Source organism: Ooceraea biroi, chromosome 2 (genome assembly GCF_003672135.1).
Source record: "Ooceraea biroi isolate clonal line C1 chromosome 2, Obir_v5.4, whole genome shotgun sequence".
In the NCBI taxonomy this organism is placed as follows: Eukaryota; Metazoa; Arthropoda; class Insecta; order Hymenoptera; family Formicidae; genus Ooceraea; species Ooceraea biroi.
Window position 1 is genome coordinate 2,431,883 of NC_039507.1, and position 11,269 is coordinate 2,443,151.

The 11,269-nt window shown below is 33.9% G+C and overlaps 1 long non-coding RNA gene across 1 annotated transcript; it reads right to left on the reverse strand.

Annotated features, from left to right (window-relative positions):
- Nucleotides 1-7,140: 7,140 nt before the first annotated feature.
- LOC109611119 lies at nt 7,141-10,848 on the reverse strand. Its single transcript, XR_002193458.2, has 3 exons — nt 10,205-10,848; nt 7,564-10,057; nt 7,141-7,351 (listed from the first exon to the last, which is right to left on the reverse strand). It is a non-coding gene; the product is annotated as an uncharacterized LOC109611119 (long non-coding RNA).
- Between the last annotated feature and the right edge of the window lie 421 nt (nt 10,849-11,269).

Below are 11,269 nucleotides of genomic sequence, written 5' to 3' on the forward strand. Positions count from 1 at the left end.
TGATTTCAGAGTGCTCATTTCTCTCGCGTCATACCTCGTTTACATCGTCGATGCTCTCCTTAAGGAAGATCGATCCTTTAGAATAAAATTTCGTTATGAGCGCACCTTCTGCGAATCTCGATTTGTCTTTATTACGACGCTCGACGCATTGTAATGGCGACGCCGGCGGAATGGCGGGCACACATTTCTGAATTAATATTTAAGAGAGCAAGAAAATGTTTGCAAGTTATTTTCTTTCCGTTGCGCAACGCAGCCGCTTGCGTAACGCGAAACCTTCCCGCAACGCTTAATTAAGAATATACGGAAAAATCTGCTTATGAAACTGAATTACCTGGCCAGATCTGCGCAATGTGAAAAATATACTATTAATTAAGATAAAATTTTCGCGTACTAAAATACCTGACGGAAAGTTACATGATTTCCTAATATTTATATTTAACGTGCATTTCTAATTTTCCAATTTTTTATATATAATTCTTGACAAATGTGCGCAAACAAATTCTTTAGTATATTTATACCTTTTAGTTAATCTCGAAACTCTAATGAAAACATATTTATTTATATTTTGTACTCACCTTCGGCGCATTGTAATCGGATAAAGCGATTTCATAGAAATCTGTTTCTTGTGTATCAAAAGCTTTATCAAAATTCTCCATACACGAAGAATATCTCGGATAGAAATTGGCAAATACACTTCAAATAATTTGACAAAGTGGAATACTTAAACTTTGTTGATGTTGACTTCATAGTCATATCAAGTCTGTTATCATTGTCCTACGCCACGTAACACAAATTTATTATATATGGCAAAATTTAATGCACCCAAGATAAAATTCTAAATATGCGGAGATAAAATAGATATATACGACGCGCTGTATATATTTGTGTATATAAAATAGAACATAAGTTATAACAGAAATTTACATGAAAAATCTGGCTGCTTAACCTATCATCTGACACAGCCATGAATCTTTCGGCAACCGCCTCTTTACATGGCATAGACAGAATTCTTTCAGCCGGAAGGTTTCTATAGCCATCCATCATGTTTGCATTTATCCGAAGTGTATTTAAATGTATTTAAAATATTTTACTGTTTTCCAAATATTATAATATCACTATTTTCGCTTGCCCGTAATTCGCATAATAGCGGTAGATCAAACCATCTTTCAAAAGAAAAAAATCGAATAAGATATAAAGTCTTCGCACATTGCACGTAAACATTTATGTTAATGTACTTTTATGTGTGAATTGTACTAACATTTGTTAAAACGAAATTAGAACAATTTTCAGAATTTTAATTTCTATTTTTCTTTTATATTCTCGCTTTGTATAGAATAATACTATACTATACAATAATTGTTTACAATAATAAGCTTACAAGAGAAGTGTATAGACATAAAACAAATTGTTACTAATATATTATAATAATCGTGCTAAAACATACTCCATATCTCGACGATATTACTTATTTTAAAATACGTCGGCGTATGTAGAGAGCTTATGGGATGGATCCCTCATTTAGGGTGGTCTCTCCGCGGAGAGGAGATTATAAAGGATTATTTTCCAGCGTTAAATGAATTCGCGGGCGGCGAGTGCCATGGTAAAATCTGCTAATGGATGCTACAAACCGCCGTGTACGCGTAGATGTAAAATGTATTATCTGTCAATCAAGAAAGAATTACAAATGTTACCACCACCTGATACAAGTGCCCAATAACAATTTAATTAAGTTTCAACATGTGTTAAATTGTATTTATACTTTTGCATTAAAATGCTTCTGTAGTAGTTATCGACGTACAAAACGAAATATCATTTTTATGTTGTTTTTGATATTCGATCTCTAAAAAACTTCTCGTAAATTACAATTTGTAGGATTAATAATATTACCAATAAGATAACAAAATATTACTTCTGAATGTTTTTATAATTTTTCTTAATAATGGAAAAACAGAGACAAAGACAGAGAGAAATTTTCTTAAAATCTTTTTAATTTGACTTGAATCGAAAAAAAATTCCGAAAAAATCCTCTAATTACAGAACGATTCAGAATTTATCAGATACAAAGTCGTGGAAACACAAAGTACACATTTCAAAAGTTTTATGCGATCTCGAGGTCTACATGCGTATAATAGAGTACTCGTTTGTCTATTCAACATTTTTCATTCAAATATCGACACGAGCTCGCATGCTCTCCCGTTCATTCCAGCCTCTCTCGTCCTCATGCCGCATTTCCCGATTTTTCATCTGCCACCATGCGCATTACGTGACTCTCGCGAAAAATACCTCGCCGCAAGTCGCTACGGTTTATGCGGGATTAGCGCGAGAGGCACCGAGTTCCTCCTGTTCCGCGGAATAATTCGGAAAAAGTCCCGCTGACGAGCCCGCGCGGGATTTATTCCGGCGGCAGTCGTGGACCACAAGAGGGAATGCGTTATCAGCTTAGGATGGCATTAGGAGGGGAAGGACGCGGCAGGAAGAAAAAAGTTGACCCGATGCAGTCGGATTCACAAGCGTAAAATACTAACGAGTGTAGATCCATTCACAGACACACATTGCAAGGCGAGAATGGTTCTCTTCAGTATATCGACAATTCGGCTTTAACATTGAATTTGTGATCTGCTGTCTCTTTTCCGAGTACATTAATGTATATGAAATCGGTAACAAAATAAGCTAAAAATATAGCCTAATCTAAAATGAAAGGGAAATTTTCTTATATGGACAGAGAATGCGGAATACTATAAAGAAATTGTAATAAATCAATTCAGTCAGTATTTATAAATGAATGAATACTTATAAAGTACTTATATGATAAAATGATAACTTATAAGATATTAAACATTCATTTTTAGTAAGTATTTATTAATAATACCCACATAATATAAAAATGTATATCGTTCCTTTGTATTTAGTAACTTGGAGGTCAATTAATTTGATTATTATCATCATTCGTTAAAAGCATTTCATACACTGAGCATCTGTGTTCTTCCTCTGATGCGAACGCGGATTAAAAAGTTTAAACAAAAACACGTTCATGCAACGAATTCACTTTGGTTGATTCATCCGGGATGATCGTGAAGAGCGAGTCGTGTAAATTCGCCTCAAGGCATCGCAGGAATAATTAACGGGCGCTTCGGCCGCTAAAGAGAATCGGCAAGCATGGGGCTACGGGAGCCGGGCCTGCGCAAGAACCGCCAACTCGCCGACGAACAATCGAATTATCAGGCGGTTGCGAGCGCAACGAGGGCCATTTTTCCGCTTCGTTTTTCCGAGGCCCGAGGGCTCGCAAAAGTTTCAGTACGCGCACAGCGCTTCCTATGTCCGCGCAGTCGATCCGACCGCACCACGCGCGGCAATGCGGATCACGGCTGCACCAAAAAACCGGAAAACACGGCTTCATTAATCTAACAAGACTGATACACAAAATATATCTCGCTGTGGTATAATGCCTAAGACAAGCACAATGATAATCCTAAAAACTGAACATATATAATAATATATGTGGAATGATAGAGAACACAGGCAAAGCTTAATTTATTTAGATAATATATGAACAAATATACAGCACTATTGAAAATTATCATGCCTATCTGAAATTACAGATGTTAAAAGATAAATGGTAGAGAATTATTTGTTCAATCTTTAAATTATCTCATTTGTTTAATTCTTTGACTGTGCGCCATCCGAAAACCAGACATATAGCTGTAGAGTTGATAGTCGTCTTGATATACGGAGTACTTTTACGAGTTACGCAAATTACTTATGAATTATATACGATCAGTGAAAACAGTTTCTTAACAGTTTCAACAATCTTTAAATCACTACTAAGAAAGAAATCAAGCGCCTATAGACACCGATAGTAGTCAAAGGGTTAAAGTACATTATATTTCATGAGGCTATTGCTTGCTGACAAATGATGTTAAAGCATCTATATTTAAATATGAATTTATATTTCTATGTAGATAATACTGGACTGCATATGTATATATATTTCAAAATACTGAAATCCCACTAAACAACCTCACAAAGGTGAAAAAAGTACGTCGAGTACATAAAAAATCCCACCTTGTACGCAACAAAAAGTTTAAAAACATATTTATTATAAAAATCAAAACTAAATAGGAAATCAATTGTTAACTAGCCAAGTATCTAAAAGCACTTCAGTTTGAGTATTTTTCCCATGCATACTCTTATCGCATGACGTCATTACTTGATGTACCCGGGTCGCATTAAAACTGTTCTACCTATAATCTGTACTTTACATGTAAATTATTTGTATCGACTAAGTAATGAAAAAAGATATTTATAATCACTTTGCTAGTCTGTGAAACTGTAAATGTGTTTTCCGCTTCGTATTTTAATATTTCCAAATAACAGATTTGTGAGTCATTATTGAAAATGAAGAAACAAGATACTGTACAAATTTATAAGAATTTTATAAGATATTTTACAAGAAGAGATATCCAATGCGACCCGGGTTACAGAATAGCACTACAGATCAGAAATCGTTCGGGAACGTAATTTTGTGTGCAAAATAATGATAGCCGGGAAACTTTCAGCCGTGCTACTGCAATAATGAATTAAATTACAAGGATGGGTTGAGGCACCATGTCTACCGCAGTAGATAATTACCTGCTTTTTCTCCCACATTACATTTCGCAATGTATCAGCCAGGTGGGTGAGATTTTGTGCGTATGATGTATGAAAATCCGATGCTCGTCCTACCGCACGCGCGGCGATCACATGTTTGCATTCAAATAGTGCAGCGCGTCAATGCACTTTGGTAAATGTAAGCCGATGCCTGGTGATCGGCCTTCAATTACATTATTCTCGTGTAATTAGCATCCCTTGTGATGAGGCAACGTCAATATTACGGGTCAGTACCTCCGTCAATATTAAACAAGTTGCTCGCCATTGATGTTGCGAATTAATTAAAAGTACACGAGAAGAGTCTTCCGTTTTTAATTAAAACTTGCTACATTGTCGGTTATAATATCAAACGCGCACGTTTTTCCGGGGTATGCATTATCCGATATTGCATTATTTCAAATGACATTAATACAGCAACATGAAATTTCTTTGTACTTGTATTATTTGTTGTGATTTATGTTTTATTTGAAAGGATATTATGTCCATATTCTATCTTTTCTCTCTAATGTCGATATTTCTTCCTAAATGGAAGATCTAATAAATCGCTAATAAAGTCGTGTGTGGTTTTCACTTGTAATTATTTATATCTAAAAATTTTCAAATTTAATACTTCCAAATGTAGTAATGTTAAAAATAAAGCCAATGTTGAGAGTAAACCAGATTCCATATTTTCAGTGATCTAACAAATTTTTAGTGACCTAAAAAATGCCAGATATCAAAGAAAATAAATTGAAAAGACAATTCGGTCGATTCTCCTCCTCATTGTTCAGCTCTCGCGACTTGACCATTTTACGGTGAAACAATAGATTTTAGAGTAACGCCATTTCTGGTATTCTGCGACGAATCCTTCTATCCCATATCGAATCTGAGAGAATTTGCCTCTCCTCGCAGTATATATCGGGGGGGGGGGGGGGGTTACCCTCGGTTCGTGGCGCATCGAAATTGACTCGTTCCGAGGGATTAAACGTGCACTCCGTTATGCCCAGAAACCGTATGTATTCCATCCAGGGAAATTCGCGGCTTCTCTCGTCGTCGAACGGATTCGCTGGCCCCAAAGTAAGCGGCCAACAACCAGTATGCACGTATACTTAAATATCTGTATCATGTCTTCGATCATAGCCGCGTTTCCATTCGCAAGCAATTTCTGCGGAAATAACAACCGCCGATCATTGTTTGCTGCACAAACTGCTCTTACGTGTTAAACAAACAATTGCTCTTAATTAGTTAATTACTTCCCTCCTCTCGCCTTTTATAATTGCTCCCAGCAATTCCTTGTCCGTACTTAGGCAATTGTCAAAAAATGTTTTAATATCATCTCATCAAATTAAAACATCAATTCAACCGTTCTATAATAATTAGAGTAATAATTAGAGAATTTTTTTACAAGTCAAATTGAAGAAGAATTTTAAGAAAATCTCTCTTTTTCTCTTTCTCTCTTACAATTGAAAATAATTTACAAAAATTTACAAATAATACTTGTCATTAAAACAATCTAAATTTCTAGAGAGATATCCTTGAGGAATATGCTTGAGAGAGATCCATCGACTATTCCAATACTTGTGAAATGCAACGTTGCTTATATAACGTATTACTGACATGTAACCATATCTATTCGCGAGCTCTTAACTAAACTTAATGTAACTATTAAATGTTTCGATGCTGAACTGTCGTATTGCTTGATCGGCTGTTTAGTACAACATAAGAGATTCCGTTCTTCCTTTCCGTTTTGCTCATTTATCAACCATGAAAAGAGCTTTACGTGCGCAGCTTTGGTCGCGTGCCGCTCTAGATACTCGCATTCGCACTAACAATAAAAGACTTCGGTAATAAAATGTACCTGCGCCAAATTGTTTATAAAAGTTTTTATGCCACCGTTGCACAGATGCTATTACGATGGAAACTCCTTTAACAGAGACACTAAAATAACTGAAAACCCTCTTTAGTTTTGAGATCCTCGGTTTTAAGATTCCTTTCTCGCGATTCATAAGTTTAACGGATGCTTCATTGGATAATTCGTTTCTTGAAATTTCATATTTATAAATTTTATTTTGAATTTATTTCTGTGATCAGGAATGTTCGCTCAATATATGGCGTTATTATATTATATATGGCGTTTTTATATTGTCATTCTGTATAATACATTATATCTTTCATTAGAAAATATTATATTTAGAAAATATATTTATTAAAGAAGTTCCGAACATTATTATATCATAAAAACACATTATATTAAAAATATGTTATAAATAATTTGATTTTATTTTATTTGAAAAAGAGAAAAGGTATATATTTTGATAAAATTATACAACTGATTCTATCAATATTGATAGATATAATGTATTTTATACGATGTACGTAATTAGGACTATAATAATAATACTATTACCATCATTGTATATTTATTAGGCATTCGTAGGTGAATAAATTAATAAGCCAAAATATATAATTATATATAATTATATATTTTCATATATAATTTAACAATATGTCTTCTATGTTGCACATGTTTCACAATATGTGTACCACATTATATTAATAATTCTATTATATTATCATTATCATTACAATTCTTATTATTATTATTATCATTATTACTATTATTATTATACACTGATGTTACATGAATCATCATTCATCGCATCATGAGTTACACGAGTTATTAATAATCCATGTTAATTCAACCATGCAAATACTGTATCGATTCCTAAATTAAAATGCAAAATCAAATAAAAATTTAATTAAAGTTTAGTTTAGAATTTGGGTTAGAAATATTTAATGTACAATGTACAATATTATTGTCAATTTATTGGATATTTTACGTATATATAATTTTCTATATAATTCCTTTAGTAACTTTTTGGATTTAAAATAAATTTTAAGTAAATTGTAAAATTTGCCCTCTTTCAAATATCTTACTTTAATTATTTATGTATGTATTTATATATTGAAGCAGCCGATCGTCAAACATTCGTCAAAGGAGCAACGTGACTAGATATTGAGATGAGAAATCTTCATCACTCTTCTGCAAAAGTTCACCAACATAACAAAATGCGAAGAATTAAAATTATGTAACAAATTACGAAATAAAGAAATGAAAAATGAAGCAAGACAATCTTTGACATGTTCGTCACACATGTGTTGACAGCATTTTTTATTTCCACTAAGACAAAAAGACTATTTTTTTAATATCAAAAATAAGAAAAATGCAGCGTGGTCTCTATGGATAGTTTTCCAACTATACCGTAATAATGAAATTGTTAAAGGACTATTTGTCTACGATGGCGAAACAGCCGGTACTTATTGATTTGAGCGTTTGATTTATTTCCCGATTTATTCTTGCCGGATCTGCCGAGATATTACAAACACTCAGATTACTTCGCGCAGTCACCCCTGATGATCCTCTTACAGTTTCGACTTCATTAGTTGGCGCGATCGCGTGGTAGTAGGCACCGATTAAATATAGACATGGCAGAGCGCGTATACGCATCGTAAGCCGCTTACGGACATGGTTACACGTGCATTTTAATGTAACGCCATCGTCGGTCGGCGTGTCATTAGCGATTGCAAAGTAATCGGTTCGTGTGGAGTTTGCAACGGCTGCATGAAACGGCATTTCATTGTGAAAGAACAGTAACGTTGCCGGGCGTACACGTGTGGATGTATGCGTGCGGATGCACAAAATGTTCCATAAACGTAACTCCAAATTAATTGCACTGGGGTGGTTTAAATCTTCAAACATAATGTTCTTTTTTCACCGATTTAATTCTCTGAAAGCCGAATTCATGAAGAACACACAGATAATCACCATGCGTATAATTCCGCAATTTTTTTACGTAAAGTTAGAACAATCGCTCTCGCATTCATGTTTATTTATATGCGCGTAAACAAGAAAAGTTGTCGGCTTAATATCGATTTGTTAATACTTTTTTAATTACAAGCCATTGAAAATTTTCCGCAAATTAAATATCTGTGAATAGAGTTCTTTGTTTGCTCCTACATTTGATGAAGTGATAATTATTCATGAACGCTTATGCTAAACAATTAGTTAATTAGTTTGATTAAAAAAATTATTACTGCTATCTTGCAAATCACGTATTGATCTTGATTCTTTGAATAAACTGTTATGGAAAGTATTATAAATTTTATGCGTGGAAAATATTACATAACGGATTGTATACGATATTAATTTTGCGAATATACCTGAACGCCTTGTGTTCTCATATTCGCACGTTCCGTCACTATCGGCATTTTTCTCGTTCAGGCGCATTATGTACTTATCTGTTTAAACGAGAAACCTCTTTACCACATATTGTACTACGTGCTGTAAGCTTATATTCAGGAATTTCAGTCACCGATGGTCTTAAACCTGCACACCCCTGTTTACCTGAGAAATGTATAAAATGATAAAATATGGATAGGTGCAAAGTACAACATATCTAATATATGACTTTTTACACTCTCTGATATGCAATATCGGAGAGTGTAAGAACTCATATATTTGTTTGGCTTAATTTAAAAAGATGATGTTATTAAACGAAAAGAAGAGAAGAAAAAAGAAAAAAATTACAACTCAAACTTGCTCCGTAAAAGCAAACTTGCGTACTTTGCGAAACAATGCAATTTTGCATGCATTTTGCACATTTACGATTCATGATTATTACGATTTTAATAATATGACAATTTCTCATGTGTGTAAATATCTTTGATCAATACGTAATTGCGAGAAAGAAAGAAATAACAATACGGAAAATACGAAAGAAGATCCGCAGGGTTAAAATATAATGCTGATTATCGCGGGGCGCAATAACGAGCTGCGAATATCTTCAACGAATTCTAGAAGAAAGCATGAATGACAAAGAAAAAAAGAGATAAGAATTGCTCGCTGAGAGGAAACACGAAAGTGTCGTCTCTAGCGACTGTACCGTAGCGAGACTCGAGCGTTTCCTTCAAGACGGGAAGATGTCTCGAGAGTCTTACCAAACTCCGACAAATATTTGTAGAGCTTTTGTGCACACGTGCGCTACGCTTATTATTGTTGCTGGCGCCGCAGCGAGAGATCTACCATACACCTTAAATCTTGATATTAATCCAACTCTTTCACCTCGCGTTATCTCTACGTGACGCCTTTCCATAAAGTTTCTTTTGTCGCTTCTCATGCTGGCTTTTATATTTGCGGAAAATTTGTACGGTTATCACAGTTGAATACACAAATATATATGTATATATACATTTTTATGCTAATTTTTTAATATTAAAAAAAATGTTCCCGCGAATAAATAAAACAGCAACGGATGTTTTCTGAGCCACTTATTTTTATAAATTATTGATGTGAGACGATTGAGCGAACAAACTTTTATAACATACTTGATTCATATGGAAATTGAGCAATAAAGAGTCGAATATGTTGAATCTGTAATATTTCATTATATCAGATAATTTATGGAAAAATATGTTCTTAAACATATATTGTGCAAAGATGTCATCTATGAATATTCAGTGGTCAACAGTCATAACAATACGGAATCCAAAATTCTAATTTATCCCAGTTGAAACGAACCGAAAGAAGTGCACTCGCTGTCGAGGGCATCTCGACAAATATTTTAAACAATCTTCTCTGTTCGCCTTCTTGCCCTCGAGTAGATTGTCAAACAGTCGGCGAGTAATTGCGCAAGCATCGCCATCACCTTGTCGTCCGGTAATAGGTAGTAAACCGTCGTTCAGAAAGTACCTTCCAGCCTGCTTCGTCTGCCAAAGAGATCAAGTAATAGTCATTTGCATTTTACTCGTGCCTTTACTTTCCTGTCCCTCTTTCTCTCTTTTGCTGTCTTTTTTCTCTCTCTTTTTCTTTCTCTGCATCTTGCATCCCTGTAAAATCATTACAGAAATACACATATTTTCTTCTTGATTTTCTAATTATATAATAAGAATAGTTATCTTATATTTTTATATAATGTCTTTATATTCTTAAACTTAAATGTAGCATTTGGAAGCTCAACTCCTTCTCCTTCGACTCTATCACTCCTTCACACCTCAGTTGATCTCAGCCACTCAATCTACCTCGGTATGAAATGAAAGGAAATAGAGAAAGAAGAAAAAGAAAACCTCCTGTAATAGTATTTGTATGTAAAGTAGTTATTATATTGTTTCTATTTTACGTATATTTAAATATCATACATAGTAATAATAAAATGTACATTAATTATAAATAAATATATGCATTAAATAAATTATATATTAAATACATTAAATAAAATATACATTAATTATAATATATAATAATATATACTGTGCTAAAACTTTTGCATAGATTAAATCTTTTTGTATATGTGTATTTTTGTGTACCCACATGTCTTTGTACATGTATCTCTCTAATCTTGGTATTTTGGGAATTTGGACTACAATTTATTTGAACATACTCTTCAATGTACAATCATAGGTCTCACAAGGGGAGGCCATAGGATGTACCTGGACTTTTTGGACGAAACTTGGTGAGTATTTAGAGAACAATATGTAGATAACGGTAAGAGGGGTCTCCACTTTCGGAACTTTTCGGAACCCAAATAAATAAGATTACAATAGTCATTTTTTATTACATTCAATTTTTCCTTTCCCGAACAAAATT